The sequence below is a fragment of the Ranitomeya imitator genome, chromosome 2, assembly GCF_032444005.1.
Source record: "Ranitomeya imitator isolate aRanImi1 chromosome 2, aRanImi1.pri, whole genome shotgun sequence".
Taxonomy (NCBI): Eukaryota; Metazoa; Chordata; class Amphibia; order Anura; family Dendrobatidae; genus Ranitomeya; species Ranitomeya imitator.
Genome location: NC_091283.1, coordinates 620,660,974 through 620,676,381, shown reverse-complemented (window position 1 = coordinate 620,676,381; position 15,408 = coordinate 620,660,974).

The window sequence follows — 15,408 nt, the reverse complement described above, 5'->3', positions numbered from 1 at the left end:
CAGGTCAGGTTTTTGAAATGTATTCTCTAGCCTTCTGATCGTGCACTCCGCCTCCTAGCTTCAGGTGTTTTAATTACAGCAGGTCCAATACCCCTCCACAGAGAGAGAGAATTTTAGTCTAAGAAGAGGTTTCACATGTACCCATTCAGATGGAGACGTTTATTCTCAGCGAGGTAAGGCAAGCGTAGGACCTGGTATAAGAGAGATGCCGTAAAGGGGCTACCAGGTACACATAAAATTGGCCATTTTTATGCGCTAAAAGCTCTCATTTTTCATATTTCTAGTGCAGTAATGCAGTTCAAATTTCGTGTTTTCAAGTTTGCATGTTTTAGCGCTGCAGTGTGCTGCCTTATTTACTTAACTATATACGAGTTGGCGACTCTAGGTTCAGCACCTGTTCACACTGAGTCTATGTTTGGATGTGCAGGTCAGGTTTTTGAAATGTATTCTCTAGCCTTCTGATCGTGCACTCCGCCTCCTAGCTTCAGGTGTTTTAATTACAGCAGGTCCAATACCCCTCCACAGAGAGAGAGAATTTTAGTCTAAGAAGAGGTTTCACATGTACCCATTCAGATGGAGACGTTTATTCTCAGCGAGGTAAGGCAAGCGTAGGACCTGGTATAAGAGAGATGCCGTAAAGGGGCTACCAGGTACACATAAAATTGGCCATTTTTATGCGCTAAAAGCTCTCATTTTTCATATTTCTAGTGCAGTAATGCAGTTCAAATTTTATGTTTTCAAGTTTGCATGTTTTAGCGCTGCAGTGTGCTGCCTTATTTACTTAACTATATACAAGTTGGCGACTCTAGGTTCAGCACCTGTTCACACTGAGTCTATGTTTGGATGTGCAGGTCAGGTTTTTGAAATGTATTCTCTAGCCTTCTGATCGTGCACTCCGCCTCCTAGCTTCAGGGGTTTTAATTACAGCAGGTCCAATACCCCTCCACAGAGAGAGAGAATTTTAGTCTAAGAAGAGGTTTCACATGTACCCATTCAGATGGAGACGTTTATTCTCAGCGAGGTTAGGCAAGCGTAGGACCTGGTATTAGAGAGATGCCGTAAAGGGGCTACCAGGTACACATAAAATTGGCCATTTTTATGCGCTAAAAGCTCTCATTTTTCATATTTCTAGTGCAGTAATGCAGTTCAAATTTCGTGTTTTCAAGTTTGCATGTTTTAGCGCTGCAGTGTGCTGCCTTATCTACTTAACTATATACGAGTTGGCGACTCTAGGTTCAGCACCTGTTCACACTGAGTCTATGTTTGGATGTGCAGGTCAGGTTTTTGAAATGTATTCTCTAGCCTTCTGATCGTGCACTCCGCCTCCTAGCTTCAGGTGTTTTAATTACAGCAGGTCCAATACCCTTCCACAGAGAGAGAGAATTTTAGTCTAAGAAGAGGTTTCACATGTACCCATTCAGATGGAGACGTTTATTCTCAGCGAGGTAAGGCAAGCGTAGGACCTGGTATAAGAGAGATGCCGTGAAGGGGCTACCAGGTACACATAAAATTGGCCATTTTTATGCGCTAAAAGCTCTCATTTTTCATATTTCTAGTGCAGTAATGCAGTTCAAATTTCGTGTTTTCAAATTTGCATGTCTTAGCGCTGCAGTGTGCTGCCTTATTTACTTAACTATATACGAGTTTGCGACTCTAGGTTCAGCACCTGTTCACACTGAGTCTATGTTTGGATGTGCAGGTCAGGTTTTTGAAATGTATTCTCTAGCCTTCTGATCGTGCACTCCGCCTCCTAGCTTCAGGTGTTTTAATTACAGCAGGTCCAATACCCCTCCACAGAGAGAGAGAATTTTAGTCTAAGAAGAGGTTTCACATGTACCCATTCAGATGGAGACGTTTATTCTCAGCGAGGTAAGGCAAGCGTAGGACCTGGTATAAGAGAGATGCCGTAAAGGGGCTACCAGGTACACATAAAATTGGCCATTTTTATGCGCTAAAAGCTCTCATTTTTCATATTTCTAGTGCAGTAATGCAGTTCAAATTTCGTGTTTTCAAGTTTGCATGTTTTAGCGCTGCAGTGTGCTGCCTTATTTACTTAACTATATACGAGTTGGCGACTCTAGGTTCAGCACCTGTTCACACTGAGTCTATGTTTGGATGTGCAGGTCAGGTTTTTGAAATGTATTCTCTAGCCTTCTGATCGTGCACTCCGCCTCCTAGCTTCAGGTGTTTTAATTACAGCAGGTCCAATACCCCTCCACAGAGAGAGAGAATTTTAGTCTAAGAAGAGGTTTCACATGTACCCATTCAGATGGAGACGTTTATTCTCAGCGAGGTAAGGCAAGCGTAGGACCTGGTATAAGAGAGATGCCGTAAAGGGGCTACCAGGTACACATAAAATTGGCCATTTTTATGCGCTAAAAGCTCTCATTTTTCATATTTCTAGTGCAGTAATGCAGTTCAAATTTTATGTTTTCAAGTTTGCATGTTTTAGCGCTGCAGTGTGCTGCCTTATTTACTTAACTATATACAAGTTGGCGACTCTAGGTTCAGCACCTGTTCACACTGAGTCTATGTTTGGATGTGCAGGTCAGGTTTTTGAAATGTATTCTCTAGCCTTCTGATCGTGCACTCCGCCTCCTAGCTTCAGGGGTTTTAATTACAGCAGGTCCAATACCCCTCCACAGAGAGAGAGAATTTTAGTCTAAGAAGAGGTTTCACATGTACCCATTCAGATGGAGACGTTTATTCTCAGCGAGGTAAGGCAAGCGTAGGACCTGGTATAAGAGAGATGCCGTAAAGGGGCTACCAGGTACGCATAAAATTGGCCATTTTTATGCGCTAAAAGCTCTCATTTTTCCTATTTCTAGTGCAGTAATGCAGTTCAAATTTCGTGTTTTCAAGTTTGCATGCTTTTGCGCTGCATTGTGCTGCCTTATTTACTTAACTATATACGAGTTGGCGACTCTAGGTTCAGCACCTGTTCACACTGAGTCTATGTTTGGATGTGCAGGTCAGGTTTTTGAAATGTATTCTCTAGCCTTCTGATTGTGCACTCCGCCTCCTAGCTTCAGGTGTTTTAATTACAGCAGGTCCAATACCCCTCCATAGAGAGAGAGAATTTTAGTCTAAGAAGAGGTTTCACATGTACCCATTCAGATGGAGACGTTTATTCTCAGCGAGGTAAGGCAAGCGTAGGACCTGGTATAAAAGAGATGCCGTAAAGGGGCTACCAGGTACACATAAAATTGGCCATTTTTATGCGCTAAAAGCTCTCATTTTTCATATTTCTAGTGCAGTAATGCAGTTCAAATTTCGTGTTTTCAAGTTTGCATGTTTTAGCGCTGCAGTGTGCTGCCTTATTTACGTAACTATATACGAGTTGGCGACTCTAGGTTCAGCACCTGTTCACACTGAGTCTATGTTTGGATGTGCAGGTCAGGTTTTTGAAATGTATTCTCTAGCCTTCTGATCGTGCACTCCGCCTCCTAGCTTCAGGTGTTTTAATTACAGCAGGTCCAATACCCCTCCACAGAGAGAGAGAATTTTAGTCTAAGAAGAGGTTTCACATGTACCCATTCAGATGGAGACGTTTATTCTCAGCGAGGTAAGGCAAGCGTAGGACCTGGTATAAGAGAGATGCCGTAAAGGGGCTACCAGGTACACATAAAATTGGCCATTATTATGTGCTAAAAGCTCTCATTTTTCATATTTTTAGTGCGGTAATGCAGTTCAAATTTCATGTTATCAAGTTTGCATGTTTTAGCGCTGCAGTGTGCTGCCTTATTTACTTAACTATATACGAGTTGGCGACTCTAGGTTCAGCACCTGTTCACACTGAGTCTATGTTTGGATGTGCAGGTCAGGTTTTTGAAATGTATTCTCTAGCCTTCTGATCGTGCACTCCGCCTCCTAGCTTCAGGTGTTTTAATTACAGCAGGTCCAATACCCCTCCACAGAGAGAGAGAATTTTAGTCTAAGAAGAGGTTTCACATGTACCCATTCAGATGGAGACGTTTATTCTCAGCGAGGTAAGGCAAGCGTAGGACCTGGTATAAAAGAGATGCCGTAAAGGGGCTACCAGGTACACATAAAATTGGCCATTTTTATGCGCTAAAAGCTCTCATTTTTCATATTTCTAGTGCAGTAATGCAGTTCAAATTTCGTGTTTTCAAGTTTGCATGTTTTAGCGCTGCAGTGTGCTGCCTTATTTACGTAACTATATACGAGTTGGCGACTCTAGGTTCAGCACCTGTTCACACTGAGTCTATGTTTGGATGTGCAGGTCAGGTTTTTGAAATGTATTCTCTAGCCTTAAGATCGTGCACTCCGCCTCCTAGCTTCAGGTGTTTTAATTACAGCAGGTCCAATACCCCTCCACAGAGAGAGAGAATTTTAGTCTAAGAAGAGGTTTCACATGTACCCATTCAGATGGAGACGTTTATTCTCAGCGAGGTAAGGCAAGCGTAGGACCTGGTATAAGAGAGATGCCGTAAAGGGGCTACCAGGTACACATAAAATTGGCCATTTTTATGCGCTAAAAGCTCTCATTTTTCATATTTCTAGTGCAGTAATGCAGTTCAAATTTCGTGTTTTCAAGTTTGCATGTTTTAGCGCTGCAGTGTGCTGCCTTATTTACTTAACTATATACGAGTTGGCGACTCTAGGTTCAGCACCTGTTCACACTGAGTCTATGTTTGGATGTGCAGGTCAGGTTTTTGAAATGTATTCTCTAGCCTTCTGATCGTGCACTCCGCCTCCTAGCTTCAGGTGTTTTAATTACAGCAGGTCCAATACCCCTCCACAGAGAGAGAGAATTTTAGTCTAAGAAGAGGTTTCACATGTACCCATTCAGATGGAGACGTTTATTCTCAGCGAGGTAAGGCAAGCGTAGGACCTGGTATAAAAGAGATGCCGTAAAGGGGCTACCAGGTACGCATAAAATTGGCCATTTTTATGCGCTAAAAGCTCTCATTTTTCCTATTTCTAGTGCAGTAATGCAGTTCAAATTTCATGTTTTCAAGTTTGCATGCTTTTGCGCTGCAGTGTGCTGCCTTATTTACTTAACTATATACGAGTTGGCAACTCTAGTTTCAGCACCTGTTCACACTGAGTCTATGTTTGGATGTGCAGGTCAGGTTTTTGAAATGTATTCTCTAGCCTTCTGATCGTGCACTCCGCCTCCTAGCTTCAGGTGTTTTAATTACAGCAGGTCCAATACCCCTCCACAGAGAGAGAGAATTTTAGTCTAAGAAGAGGTTTCACATGTACCCATTCAGATGGAGACGTTTATTCTCAGCGAGGTAAGGCAAGCGTAGGATCTGGTATAAGAGAGATGCCGTAAAGGGGCTACCAGGTACACATAAAATTGGCCATTTTTATGCGCTAAAAGCTCTCATTTTTCATATTTCTAGTGCAGTAATGCAGTTCAAATTTCGTGTTTTCAAGTTTGCATGTTTTAGCGCTGCAGTGTGCTGCCTTATTTACTTAACTATATACGAGTTGGCGACTCTAGGTTCAGCACCTGTTCACACTGAGTCTATGTTTGGATGTGCAGGTCAGGTTTTTGAAATGTATTCTCTAGCCTTCTGATCGTGCACTCCGCCTCCTAGCTTCAGGTGTTTTAATTACAGCAGGTCCAATACCCCTCCACAGAGAGAGAGAATTTTAGTCTAAGAAGAGGTTTCACATGTACCCATTCAGATGGAGACGTTTATTCTCAGCAAGGTAAGGCAAGCGTAGGACCTGGTATAAGAGAGATGCCGTAAAGGGGCTACCAGGTACACATAAAATTGGCCATTTTTATGCGCTAAAAGCTCTCATTTTTCATATTTCTAGTGCAGTAATGCAGTTCAAATTTCGTGTTTTCAAGTTTGCATGCTTTTGCGCTGCATTGTGCTGCCTTATTTACTTAACTATATACGAGTTGGCGACTCTAGGTTCAGCACCTGTTCACACTGAGTCTATGTTTGGATGTGCAGGTCAGGTTTTTGAAATGTATTCTCTAGCCTTCTGATTGTGCACTCCGCCTCCTAGCTTCAGGTGTTTTAATTACAGCAGGTCCAATACCCCTCCATAGAGAGAGAGAATTTTAGTCTAAGAAGAGGTTTCACATGTACCCATTCAGATGGAGACGTTTATTCTCAGCGAGGTAAGGCAAGCGTAGGACCTGGTATAAAAGAGATGCCGTAAAGGGGCTACCAGGTACACATAAAATTGGCCATTTTTATGCGCTAAAAGCTCTCATTTTTCATATTTCTAGTGCAGTAATGCAGTTCAAATTTCGTGTTTTCAAGTTTGCATGTTTTAGCGCTGCAGTGTGCTGCCTTATTTACGTAACTATATACGAGTTGGCGACTCTAGGTTCAGCACCTGTTCACACTGAGTCTATGTTTGGATGTGCAGGTCAGGTTTTTGAAATGTATTCTCTAGCCTTCTGATCGTGCACTCCGCCTCCTAGCTTCAGGTGTTTTAATTACAGCAGGTCCAATACCCCTCCACAGAGAGAGAGAATTTTAGTCTAAGAAGAGGTTTCACATGTACCCATTCAGATGGAGACGTTTATTCTCAGCGAGGTAAGGCAAGCGTAGGACCTGGTATAAGAGAGATGCCGTAAAGGGGCTACCAGGTACACATAAAATTGGCCATTATTATGTGCTAAAAGCTCTCATTTTTCATATTTTTAGTGCGGTAATGCAGTTCAAATTTCATGTTATCAAGTTTGCATGTTTTAGCGCTGCAGTGTGCTGCCTTATTTACTTAACTATATACGAGTTGGCGACTCTAGGTTCAGCACCTGTTCACACTGAGTCTATGTTTGGATGTGCAGGTCAGGTTTTTGAAATGTATTCTCTAGCCTTCTGATCGTGCACTCCGCCTCCTAGCTTCAGGTGTTTTAATTACAGCAGGTCCAATACCCCTCCACAGAGAGAGAGAATTTTAGTCTAAGAAGAGGTTTCACATGTACCCATTCAGATGGAGACGTTTATTCTCAGCGAGGTAAGGCAAGCGTAGGACCTGGTATAAAAGAGATGCCGTAAAGGGGCTACCAGGTACACATAAAATTGGCCATTTTTATGCGCTAAAAGCTCTCATTTTTCATATTTCTAGTGCAGTAATGCAGTTCAAATTTCGTGTTTTCAAGTTTGCATGTTTTAGCGCTGCAGTGTGCTGCCTTATTTACGTAACTATATACGAGTTGGCGACTCTAGGTTCAGCACCTGTTCACACTGAGTCTATGTTTGGATGTGCAGGTCAGGTTTTTGAAATGTATTCTCTAGCCTTAAGATCGTGCACTCCGCCTCCTAGCTTCAGGTGTTTTAATTACAGCAGGTCCAATACCCCTCCACAGAGAGAGAGAATTTTAGTCTAAGAAGAGGTTTCACATGTACCCATTCAGATGGAGACGTTTATTCTCAGCGAGGTAAGGCAAGCGTAGGACCTGGTATAAGAGAGATGCCGTAAAGGGGCTACCAGGTACACATAAAATTGGCCATTTTTATGCGCTAAAAGCTCTCATTTTTCATATTTCTAGTGCAGTAATGCAGTTCAAATTTCGTGTTTTCAAGTTTGCATGTTTTAGCGCTGCAGTGTGCTGCCTTATTTACTTAACTATATACGAGTTGGCGACTCTAGGTTCAGCACCTGTTCACACTGAGTCTATGTTTGGATGTGCAGGTCAGGTTTTTGAAATGTATTCTCTAGCCTTCTGATCGTGCACTCCGCCTCCTAGCTTCAGGTGTTTTAATTACAGCAGGTCCAATACCCCTCCACAGAGAGAGAGAATTTTAGTCTAAGAAGAGGTTTCACATGTACCCATTCAGATGGAGACGTTTATTCTCAGCGAGGTAAGGCAAGCGTAGGACCTGGTATAAAAGAGATGCCGTAAAGGGGCTACCAGGTACGCATAAAATTGGCCATTTTTATGCGCTAAAAGCTCTCATTTTTCCTATTTCTAGTGCAGTAATGCAGTTCAAATTTCATGTTTTCAAGTTTGCATGCTTTTGCGCTGCAGTGTGCTGCCTTATTTACTTAACTATATACGAGTTGGCAACTCTAGTTTCAGCACCTGTTCACACTGAGTCTATGTTTGGATGTGCAGGTCAGGTTTTTGAAATGTATTCTCTAGCCTTCTGATCGTGCACTCCGCCTCCTAGCTTCAGGTGTTTTAATTACAGCAGGTCCAATACCCCTCCACAGAGAGAGAGAATTTTAGTCTAAGAAGAGGTTTCACATGTACCCATTCAGATGGAGACGTTTATTCTCAGCGAGGTAAGGCAAGCGTAGGATCTGGTATAAGAGAGATGCCGTAAAGGGGCTACCAGGTACACATAAAATTGGCCATTTTTATGCGCTAAAAGCTCTCATTTTTCATATTTCTAGTGCAGTAATGCAGTTCAAATTTCGTGTTTTCAAGTTTGCATGTTTTAGCGCTGCAGTGTGCTGCCTTATTTACTTAACTATATACGAGTTGGCGACTCTAGGTTCAGCACCTGTTCACACTGAGTCTATGTTTGGATGTGCAGGTCAGGTTTTTGAAATGTATTCTCTAGCCTTCTGATCGTGCACTCCGCCTCCTAGCTTCAGGTGTTTTAATTACAGCAGGTCCAATACCCCTCCACAGAGAGAGAGAATTTTAGTCTAAGAAGAGGTTTCACATGTACCCATTCAGATGGAGACGTTTATTCTCAGCAAGGTAAGGCAAGCGTAGGACCTGGTATAAGAGAGATGCCGTAAAGGGGCTACCAGGTACACATAAAATTGGCCATTTTTATGCGCTAAAAGCTCTCATTTTTCATATTTCTAGTGCAGTAATGCAGTTCAAATTTCGTGTTTTCAAGTTTGCATGTTTTAGCGCTGCAGTGTGCTGCCTTATTTACTTAACTATATACGAGTTGGCGACTCTAGGTTCAGCACCTGTTCACACTGAGTCTATGTTTGGATGTGCAGGTCAGGTTTTTGAAATGTATTCTCTAGCCTTCTGATCTTGCACTCCGCCTCCTAGCTTCAGGTGTTTTAATTACAGCAGGTCCAATACCCCTCCACAGAGAGAGAGAATTTTAGTCTAAGAAGAGGTTTCACATGTACCCATTCAGATGGAGACGTTTATTCTCAGCGAGGTAAGGCAAGCGTAGGACCTGGTATAAGAGAGATGCCGTAAAGGGGCTACCAGGTACACATAAAATTGGCCATTTTTATGCGCTAAAAGCTCTCATTTTTCATATTTCTAGTGCAGTAATGCAGTTCAAATTTCGTGTTTTCAAGCTTGTATGTTTTAGCGCTGCAGTGTGCTGCCTTATTTACTTAACTATATACGAGTTGGCGACTCTAGGTTCAGCACCTGTTCACACTGAGTCTATGTTTGGATGTGCAGGTCAGGTTTTTGAAATGTATTCTCTAGCCTTCTGATCGTGCACTCCGCCTCCTAGCTTCAGGTGTTTTAATTACAGCAGGTCCAATACCCCTCCACAGAGAGAGAGAATTTTAGTCTAAGAAGAGGTTTCACATGTACCCATTCAGATGGAGACGTTTATTCTCAGCGAGGTAAGGCAAGCGTAGGACCTGGTATAAGAGAGATGCCGTAAAGGGGCTACCAGGTACACATAAAATTGGCCATTTTTATGCGCTAAAAGCTCTAATTTTTCATATTTCTAGTGCAGTAATGCAGTTCAAATTTTGTGTTTTCAAGTTTGCATGTTTTAGCGCTGCAGTGTGCTGCCTTATTTACTTAACTATATACGAGTTGGCAACTCTAGGTTCAGCACCTGTTCACACTGAGTCTATGTTTGGATGTGCAGGTCAGGTTTTTGAAATGTATTCTCTAGCCTTCTGATCGTGCACTCCGCCTCCTAGCTTCAGGTGTTTTAATTACAGCAGGTCCAATACCCCTCCACAGAGAGAGAGAATTTTAGTCTAAGAAGAGGTTTCACATGTACCCATTCAGATGGAGACGTTTATTCTCAGCGAGGTAAGGCAAGCGTAGGACCTGGTATAAGAGAGATGCCGTAAAGGGGCTACCAGGTACACATAAAATTGGCCATTTTTATGCGCTAAAAGCTCTCATTTTTCATATTTCTAGTGCAGTAATGCAGTTCAAATTTCGTGTTTTCAAGTTTGTATGTTTTAGCGCTGCAGTGTGCTGCCTTATTTACTTAACTATATACGAGTTGGCGACTCTAGGTTCAAAACCTGTTCACACTGAGTCTATGTTTGGATGTGCAGGTCAGGTTTTTGAAATGTATTCTCTAGCCTTCTGATCGTGCACTCCGCCTCCTAGCTTCAGGTTTTTTAATTACAGCAGGTCCAATACCCCTCCACAGAGAGAGAGAATTTTAGTCTAAGAAGAGGTTTCACATGTACCCATTCAGATGGAAACGTTTATTCTCAGCGAGGTGAGGCAAGCGTAGGACCTGGTATAAGAGAGATGCCGTAAAGGGGCTACCAGGTACACATAAAATTGGCCATTTTTATGCGCTAAAAGCTCTCATTTTTCATATTTCTAGTGCAGTAATGCAGTTCAAATTTCGTGTTTTCAAGTTTGTATGTTTTAGCGCTGCAGTGTGCTGCCTTATTTACTTAACTATATAAGAGTTGGCGACTCTAGGTTCAGCACCTGTTCACACTTAGTCTATGTTTGGATGTGCAGGTCAGGTTTTTGAAATGTATTCTCTAGCCTTCTGATCGTGCACTCCGCCTCCTAGCTTCAGGTGTATTAATTACAGCAGGTCCAATACACCTCCACAGAGAGAGAGAATTTTAGTCTAAGAAGAGGTTTCACATGTACCCATTCAGATGGAGACGTTTATTCTCAGCGAGGTAAGGCAAGCGTAGGATCTGGTATAAGAGAGATGCCGTAAAGGGGCTACCAGATACACATAAAATTGGCCATTTTTATGCGCTAAAAGCTCTCATTTTTCATATTTCTAGTGCAGTAATGCAGTTCAAATTTCGTGTTTTCAAGTTTGCATGTTTTAGCGCTGCAGTGTCCTGCCTTATTTACTTAACTATATACGAGTTGGCGACTCTAGGTTCAGCACCTGTTCACACTGAGTCTATGTTTGGATGTGCAGGTCAGGTTTTTGAAATGTATTCTCTAGCCTTCTGATCGTGCACTCCGCCTCCTAGCTTCAGGTGTTTTAATTACAGCAGGTCCAATACCCCTCCACAGAGAGAGAGAATTTTAGTCTAAGAAGAGGTTTCACATGTACCCATTCAGATGGAGACGTTTATTCTCAGCGAGGTAAGGCAAGCGTAGGACCTGGTATAAGAGAGATGCCGTAAAGGGGCTACCAGGTACACATAAAATTGGCCATTTTTATGCGCTAAAAGCTCTCATTTTTCATATTTCTAGTGCAGTAATGCAGTTCAAATTTCGTGTTTTCAAGTTTGCATGTTTTAGCGCTGCAGTGTGCTGCCTTATTTACTTAACTATATACGAGTTGGCGACTCTAGGTTCAGCACCTGTTCACACTGAGTCTATGTTTGGATGTGCAGGTCAGGTTTTTGAAATGTATTCTCTAGCCTTCTGATCGTGCACTCCGCCTCCTAGCTTCAGGTTTTTTAATTACAGCAGGTCCAATACCCCTCCACAGAGAGAGAGAATTTTAGTCTAAGAAGAGGTTTCACATGTACGCATTCAGATGGAGACGTTTATTCTCAGCGAGGTAAGGCAAGCGTAGGACCTGGTATAAGAGAGATGCCGTAAAGGGGCTACCAGGTACACATAAAATTGGCCATTTTTATGCGCTAAAAGCTCTCATTTTTCATATTTCTAGTGCAGTAATGCAGTTCAAATTTCGTGTTTTCAAGTTTGTATGTTTTAGCGCTGCAGTGTGCTGCCTTATTTACTTAACTATATAAGAGTTGGCGACTCTAGGTTCAGCACCTGTTCACACTGAGTCTATGTTTGGATGTGCAGGTCAGGTTTTTGAAATGTATTCTCTAGCCTTCTGATCGTGCACTCCGCCTCCTAGCTTCAGGTGTATTAATTACAGCAGGTCCAATACACCTCCACAGAGAGAGAGAATTTTAGTCTAAGAAGAGGTTTCACATGTACCCATTCAGATGGGGACGTTTATTCTCAGCGAGGTAAGGCAAGCGTAGGATCTGGTATAAGAGAGATGCCGTAAAGGGGCTACCAGGTACACATAAAATTGGCCATTTTTATGCGCTAAAAGCTCTCATTTTTCATATTTCTAGTGCAGTAATGCAGTTCAAATTTCGTGTTTTCAAGTTTGCATGTTTTAGCGCTGCAGTGTCCTGCCTTATTTACTTAACTATATACGAGTTGGCGACTCTAGGTTCAGCACCTGTTCACACTGAGTCTATGTTTGGATGTGCAGGTCAGGTTTTTGAAATGTATTCTCTAGCCTTCTGATCGTGCACTCCGCCTCCTAGCTTCAGGTGTTTTAATTACAGCAGGTCCAATACCCCTCCACAGAGAGAGAGAATTTTAGTCTAAGAAGAGGTTTCACATGTACCCATTCAGATGGAGACGTTTATTCTCAGCGAGGTAAGGCAAGCGTAGGACCTGGTATAAGAGAGATGCCGTAAAGGGGCTACCAGGTACACATAAAATTGGCCATTTTTATGCGCTAAAAGCTCTCATTTTTCATATTTCTAGTGCAGTAATGCAGTTCAAATTTTATGTTTTCAAGTTTGCATGTTTTAGCGCTGCAGTGTGCTGCCTTATTTACTTAACTATATACAAGTTGGCGACTCTAGGTTCAGCACCTGTTCACACTGAGTCTATGTTTGGATGTGCAGGTCAGGTTTTTGAAATGTATTCTCTAGCCTTCTGATCGTGCACTCCGCCTCCTAGCTTCAGGGGTTTTAATTACAGCAGGTCCAATACCCCTCCACAGAGAGAGAGAATTTTAGTCTAAGAAGAGGTTTCACATGTACCCATTCAGATGGAGACGTTTATTCTCAGCGAGGTAAGGCAAGCGTAGGACCTGGTATAAGAGAGATGCCGTAAAGGGGCTACCAGGTACGCATAAAATTGGCCATTTTTATGCGCTAAAACCTCTCATTTTTCCTATTTCTAGTGCAGTAATGCAGTTCAAATTTCGTGTTTTCAAGTTTGCATGCTTTTGCACTGCATTGTGCTGCCTTATTTACTTAACTATATACGAGTTGGCGACTCTAGGTTCAGCACCTGTTCACACTGAGTCTATGTTTGGATGTGCAGGTCAGGTTTTTGAAATGTATTCTCTAGCCTTCTGATTGTGCACTCCGCCTCCTAGCTTCAGGTGTTTTAATTACAGCAGGTCCAATACCCCTCCACAGAGAGAGAGAATTTTAGTCTAAGAAGAGGTTTCACATGTACCCATTCAGATGGAGACGTTTATTCTCAGCGAGGTAAGGCAAGCGTAGGACCTGGTATAAGAGAGATGCCGTAAAGGGGCTACCAGGTACACATAAAATTGGCCATTATTATGTGCTAAAAGCTCTCATTTTTCATATTTCTAGTGCAGTAATGCAGTTCAAATTTCATGTTATCAAGTTTGCATGTTTTAGCGCTGCAGTGTGCTGCCTTATTTACTTAACTATATACGAGTTGGCGACTCTAGGATCAGCACCTGTTCACACTGAGTCTATGTTTGGATGTGCAGGTCAGGTTTTTGAAATGTATTCTCTAGCCTTCTGATCGTGCACTCCGCCTCCTAGCTTCAGGTGTTTTAATTACAGCAGGTCCAATACCCCTCCACAGAGAGAGAGAATTTTAGTCTAAGAAGAGGTTTCACATGTACCCATTCAGATGGAGACTTTTATTCTCAGCGAGGTAAGGCAAGCGTAGGACCTGGTATAAAAGAGATGCCGTAAAGGGGCTACCAGGTACACATAAAATTGGCCATTTTTATGCGCTAAAAGCTCTCATTTTTCATATTTCTAGTGCAGTAATGCAGTTCAAATTTCGTGTTTTCAAGTTTGCATGTTTTAGCGCTGCAGTGTGCTGCCTTATTTACGTAACTATATACGAGTTGGCGACTCTAGGTTCAGCACCTGTTCACACTGAGTCTATGTTTGGATGTGCAGGTCAGGTTTTTGAAATGTATTCTCTAGCCTTCTGATCGTGCACTCCGCCTCCTAGCTTCAGGTGTTTTAATTACAGCAGGTCCATTACCCCTCCACAGAGAGAGAGAATTTTAGTCTAAGAAGAGGTTTCACATGTACCCATTCAGATGGAGACGTTTATTCTCAGCGAGGTAAGGCAAGCGTAGGACCTGGTATAAGAGAGATGCCGTAAAGGGGCTACCAGGTACACATAAAATTGGCCATTTTTATGCGCTAAAAGCTCTCATTTTTCATATTTCTAGTGCAGTAATGCAGTTCAAATTTCGTGTTTTCAAGTTTGCATATTTTAGCGCTGCAGTGTGCTGCCTTATTTACTTAACTATATACGAGTTGGCGACTCTAGGTTCAGCACCTGTTCACACTGAGTCTATGTTTGGATGTGCAGGTCAGGTTTTTGAAATGTATTCTCTAGCCTTCTGATCGTGCACTCCGCCTCCTAGCTTCAGGTGTTTTAATTACAGCAGGTCCAATACCCCTCCACAGAGAGAGAGAATTTTAGTCTAAGAAGAGGTTTCACATGTACCCATTCAGATGGAGACGTTTATTCTCAGCGAGGTAAGGCAAGCGTAGGACCTGGTATAAAAGAGATGCCGTAAAGGGGCTACCAGGTACGCATAAAATTGGCCATTTTTATGCGCTAAAAGCTCTCATTTTTCCTATTTCTAGTGCAGTAATGCAGTTCAAATTTCATGTTTTCAACTTTGCATGCTTTTGCGCTGCAGTGTGCTGCCTTATTTACTTAACTATATACGAGTTGGCAACTCTAGTTTCAGCACCTGTTCACACTGAGTCTATGTTTGGATGTGCAGGTCAGGTTTTTGAAATGTATTCTCTAGCCTTCTGATTGTGCACTCCGCCTCCTAGCTTCAGGTGTTTTAATTACAGCAGGTCCAATACCCCTCCACAGAGAGAGAGAATTTTAGTCTAAGAAGAGGTTTCACATGTACCCATTCAGATGGAGACGTTTATTCTCAGCGAGGTAAGGCAAGCGTAGGATCTGGTATAAGAGAGATGCCGTAAAGGGGCTACCAGGTACACATAAAATTGGCCATTTTTATGCGCTAAAAGCTCTCATTTTTCATATTTCTAGTGCAGTAATGCAGTTCAAATTTCGTGTTTTCAAGTTTGCATGTTTTAGCGCTGCAGTGTGCTGCCTTATTTACTTAACTATATACGAGTTGGCGACTCTAGGTTCAGCACCTGTTCACACTGAGTCTATGTTTGGATGTGCAGGTCAGGTTTTTGAAATGTATTCTCTAGCCTTCTGATCGTGCACTCCGCCTCCTAGCTTCAGGTGTTTTAATTATAGCAGGTCCAATACCCCTCCACAGAGAGAGAGAATTTTAGTCTAAGAAGAGGTTTCACATGTACCCA